Below are 6,000 nucleotides of genomic sequence, written 5' to 3' on the forward strand. Positions count from 1 at the left end.
AGTTACAATTCAAGAATGGAAAATGCAAAATTATGAACAGAACTGGTTTGGAAATTGCAACCGGTAATCAAACTAGAGGTAATATCTTTCATTTGAATAACAGTGAAAAGACATGCTTGATTGCACATATTGATGAAAGTTGGCTATGGCATAAAAGACTCTGTCATGTAAATTTTGATTTCATGGTAAAAATCGGTACTACTAAAGCAGTTAGAGATCTACCTAAGATTGTCAAACCTCACAATCCAGTATGTAAGGAATGTCAATTTGGAAAACAAGTTAGAGCAACTTTTAAAAGTATTCTAGAAAAATCCAATATTGCTCTTGACTTAATTCATATTGATTTATGTGGTCCAGCTAGAACTAAAAGTTTACAAGGTGATAGATATTTCATGCTAATCATTGATGACTATTCTAGAATGTGTTGGGTTACTTTTCTCAAAGAAAAATCAAAAGCACTTGGGAAGTTCAAACTATTAAAATCAATTGTAGAGAATGAAACCGATAAGAAAATCAAATGTTTGAGATCAGATCAAGGAGGAGAATTTACATCTAAGGAATTCAATGCATTCTATGAAGTGAATGGAATCAAAAGACAGTTATCAGCACCTCGGACACCACAACAGAATGGAGTTGTTGAAAGAAAAAATAGAACTATCTTGGATGCAGCTTGAAGTATGTTATTTGAAGCAAATCTACCACATGTATATTAGAGAGAGGCGGTAAGCACAATGGTCTATACATTCAATAAAGTTCACATCAAAAGAGAAACCGGTAAGACCCCTCATGAACTATGGTTTGGTATTACTCCTACTCTTAAATATTTCAGAATATTTGGAAGTAAATGCTATATTAGAAGAGATGAGTATATTGGCAAATTTGATCCTAGAAGTAATGAAGGAATATTTAGAAGCAAATGCTATATTAGAAGAGATGAGTATATTGGCAAATTTTATCCTAGAAGTGATGAAGGAATATTTCTTGGTTATTCATCTAAGAGCAAGGCATATAGATGTTTTAACAAAAGATTGCAGAAAATTGTTGAGAGTACAAATGTGAAGATTGATGAACAATTCAGAGGAACTTCAAGGTATATAGACTCTAATCCGGCAACATAGATTCTAACAAATGAACCTACATTGAACCCACCGGTATAGAATGAAGATCCAGTTACACTGGTATCATCTACAAATTCTACTGTAACTGAGGAACAACAACAAACGAAGACACCCCTGTATGTAAGACTGAATCACTCTGAAGATCAAATAATTGGGAACAAGTATAAAGGAGTTTTTGACAAGAGGAAGACTGGAAAATGAAGAGGTATGTCTTATTTCTCAAATTGAACCATCATCAATTAATGAGGCATGTGAAGATAAACACTGGATTAAAGCTATGGAAGAGGAACTAGAACAAATTGAAAAAAATAACACATTTCCTCGGCCTAAAGACAAAAATGTGATTGAAACAAAATGGGTATTCAGAAACAAACTTAATGAAGATGGTAAGGTAATCAGGAATAAAGCAAGACTAGTGTGTAAGGGATATTCTCAGAAAGAAGGAATTGATTATAATGAAACCTTTTCACCGGTACCTAGAATTGAGGTAGTCAGATTATTCTTGGCTTTTGGAGCACACAAGAACTACAAAGTATATCAAATGGCTATTAAATTTGCATTTCTGAATGGAGATCTTGAAGAAGAAGTTTACATTGAACAACCTGATGGATTTTCTTTGATAGATAACAAAGATATGGTTTGCAGGTTAAGGAAAGCTCTGTATGAGTTGAAACAAGCTCCAAGAGCTTGATATGCAAGATTGGATAAGTATCTTTTGAAGATTGGTTTTTCTAAAGGTAATGCTGACATCAACTTATACTATAAAGTGACTAATGATGACATCTTGGTTATAGAAGTTTTTGTTGATGATATAATCTTTGGAGGAGAAGATGGATTATGTAAAGACTTTTCTATTGAAATGCAACAAGAATTTGAAATGTCTATGATTGGAGAGATAAAATTCTTTTTAGGATTGCAGATTTCATAGACTGATAAAGGTATATTCTTGAGTCAATCCAAGTACCTGAAGGAGTTACTAAAGAAATTTGGGATGGAAAACTCTAAACCGGTAAGCACACCTATGACTACAAATGACAAATTATCACTAAGGGGTGAATCTACACCTGTTAATCCGACTAGGTACAAATCTATGATAGGAGGCCTACTGTATTTGACACAAACAAGACCTGATATTATGAATGCAGTATGTATTGTTTCAAGATTTCAGAGTAACCCTAGAGAAAATCATGAACCAACAGTAAAAAGGATTTTCTGGTACTTACAAGGCACTACAAATCTTGGCTTATGGTATCCTAGAGATGAAAACTTTGAATTATGTGCATACACAGATGCAAATTGGGCAGGAAATGTGGATGATAGAAAAAGAACCACCGAAGGAGCATTTTTTCTTGGCAGCAAATTAATTTCTTGGTTGAGTAAGAAACCAAGTTGTACATCTTTATTAACAACTGAATCAGAATATGTTACAACAACAACTAAGTGTACACAGGTATTATGGCTTAAGCAAATGTTGAAGTACATAAAGGTAAAATGCAAGGAACCCATAACTATCTATTGTGACAACACTGCAGCAATTGATATATCTAAGAATCCGGTATTACATTCTAAAACTAAACATGTTTCTATCAAACTAAATTTTCTAAAAGAGAACGTTGAAGCAAAAGAAGTAAAACTGGTTTATGTGAATACTAAAGAGCAGATTGCAGATATTTTCTCTAAACCCCTGCCTAAGGAGACCTTTGAATATCTTAGAGATTAGCTTGGGGTCATACCCCCATCGGTAGAGACTTAGACAATTGATTTTTGTCATCAACCGATAGAATTAACGGAGAAATCTTTTACTCTGGCTTTGATGAGGAAGCTACTTCTCAGGGGGAGTAGTTGGTATACTGAATTGGTTGGTATTTTTTATTTACATTTGGTTTTGTATTGACTTTGATATTTGATGTCAAAGGGGGAGAGATATCTATGGAAAAACATGTTATCTTTTGGGGAGAGATTATTCATTCGGGGAGAGACTATTATTTTGAGAAAAAACTAATTACTCTCTCTATCGGTATTTTGATTTCTGGTTATGATCTCTTTTTGGGAGATTGTTGGTTTTTTTGTATTTGGCATTTCTGTTTTGGCACTTTGATGGTTTTTCCATCTTGTGTTGCCATCAATGCCAAAGGGGGAGATTGTTGGTATTTTGGTATGGTTTTGTAATTGATGTCAACACCTACTATCACTTATCAACTCTAGCACTTTGAAGAATTGGCAATGTTCACTGGCAAGCAAATGACTTATGCACAGTCACTTGTATCTGGTACACCGATAGGATAGAATGTTCACTGGCACTTGGAATGACATGGAAAACACTTGGTTATGTTGAAGACATCATTTGGACACTTTGTCTTGGAGATTTGTTCAGTGGAATATTCGTATTTGCATATTTGTTGTTACCGACAAATAGGTCTAGATCATTCACCGACAGGCTTATCTATTCCAGATCAGCACAACACGCGATGGAGATGTTTTATTATTGTTGTAAATGCATCAAGCCGACATGTTGAATCAATTATTGCATTGGATATTTTTTTATTTGTAAAATGATTTTATTGTAATATCCTTTTGAGCCAACCTACTAAAATTGGTCTTAGGTTATGATATAAATGTAAGATCTTATTTGTAAGATCAAGTTTGGAATGCGAAAAGGAATTGTGTGAAGGTATATGCAAATAAGTAGAGCTATACACATAGACATCATTTGAAGGTTGAAGGAGGGTTTTGTGAAGACAATCAGAACTACACCAGTACTGAATCCAGCATAGTAAGATGTTATTTTGAGCAGTACATCCTTATTGGATTTAACCATCCAACTGTAGTCAGTGTGACTCCTATTTGTGTTTGAGCAGTGAGATCTAGGTGCTTGGCATTTCTGCATGTGCAGACCCCATTTGTATACACATACTATCTACAGTAGTATCATCCGATTGTGGGTATGGTTTCCCACGGTGGTTTTTCCCCTTACAGGGTTTCCACGTATAAATACTGGTGTTATGTGTTGTGGATGTTACTGTCTTTTTGTTTCATGCATTAATCTTTACCGGTATTGTAATTAACTGATAAAACTATCTACTGACATAAAAGTTTGGTTTATCGATATTAAGCATTTAAGTTGGCAAGGTTGTTTTGGTTTGAATCTATTTGACAACTGATTCAACCCCCCCCTCTCAGTTGTCCCTGGGATCTAATGGAAACCATCACATGGATCATGAATTGTGCAATTTTGGCCCTCCACAAACTAGCTCAATCTTGACCATTCAATCTTCTATTTTTCCTATAAACAGAACCCTTCTCCTCAAGAAAAGGAGGAAGAATTAGAGCATTGCTATTATACTAAAATATTGCATAGGTATTTAGAGCTTTCTCATAGCATCATTATTTGCATTTGCATAGCATTTGTTTATCATTTCCAACCATCTTGAATCTCCATATGGTATCCATGGCTAGTGCTAAAAGCTGAGAGCTTCATTCATTTGGAACTTAGAGAGGGAAGAAACAAGGGAGAAGCATCATAAGGAATCATGGAGGCATCTTAGGAAGGCTCTTCACCTTTCTTCCTTTCTTTGTTAAGCTTCTTTTATGTTTTTAAAATCTCCTTTGATATGTTTTGAAATGGTTTCTAGTTCATTTGGTTATGGTTTTTGGTTGGAACTAACATACTAATGTTGAACTTTGTTTGTGCCTTGTACCCATTTCTATTGGAGCATCATTTGGTCACTCGATAGTACAACTGCATGAATGGCCCACCATACTCTGGGGAATGACCTGAAGATATAGTTCTTCAATCTAGATGGTCATAATACAGACGTAATACGATGTCGACTTTGATGCATCATCCATTATAGTAGTCATGATACGACTGATGACCCCATCCACCTCACATCATCCAACCAACCATCTACCATCATCCATCTTTTTTTTAGGTGTTCATGCCCCTACAATTCTATGGCCCCTACTATTCTAATGGGCACTAAGCAAACTGGCTTAAGAATAGAACTTTTGGCATTTGATATAGCTGCAAAACATAGGATTTTATTCGATAACTCAATAATAGAAAATAAGGGCGGATGCACTCGATTCCTTAGGGACGGATCTCCGACTCTTCTATATCTATTTAGATGTGCCATAGAGGAATTGAACCTAACCGACCCTACTATTAGAAGGGAGGAATGAAGTAACGAGACTGCTAACTCCACCTGCTCAGCTGAACCTTTCAAGCTTGAGTTGCTAATCCGCTATATATAAAGAGTTGGTGCATTTCGGAGCTCTCTAAGCAGTCATTTGGTGAGGTTATCCCTCATCTTCATTATCATTCAGATGAGTGAAATGCATAAATTTGGTGAGGAGTCGCCCTACAATTCTATGGCTGTTTCCCACAACTATAGTACTAACATTAATGTTGCCGCTCCATAGACTCGGTCGGGCCCGCTGCCATAGACTCGGTCGGGGTAAATTAATCTAACCTTATTGCTAGCCCCTTAGAATTGTAGGGCTAGCAGGCATCATTAATTGACTTATTAATTCACTAGAACTGTTGTTGCTGCCTTTAGAATAGGGCGGGGTAAATTAATCTAACTCGGCTAGAAACTACTCCCTGTTGCTACTTATTGCTGAGAACTTTATTTGCCGTTGCTATTGCCATACAAATTGTAGGGGGGGTGGTAAGAAGATAGAGATCGATGTGAGGTGGATGGGCTAGGATCAATGGCCTCATCGATCCGCTCATCGATGTGTAGGGTGGGAGGCCCCTACTATAAAGTAACTCTCAACAAGAAAAACTATCTTTCCCAACCCAACTTTCTCGAAGGAAGATTGCTAACGCCCCCAATGAATAGTAGGGCCCACCCATCCCTGCCCTATTATTCTATTATTC

This window comes from Cryptomeria japonica, chromosome 2 (assembly GCF_030272615.1).
Source record: "Cryptomeria japonica chromosome 2, Sugi_1.0, whole genome shotgun sequence".
NCBI lineage: Eukaryota > Viridiplantae > Streptophyta > Pinopsida > Cupressales > Cupressaceae > Cryptomeria > Cryptomeria japonica.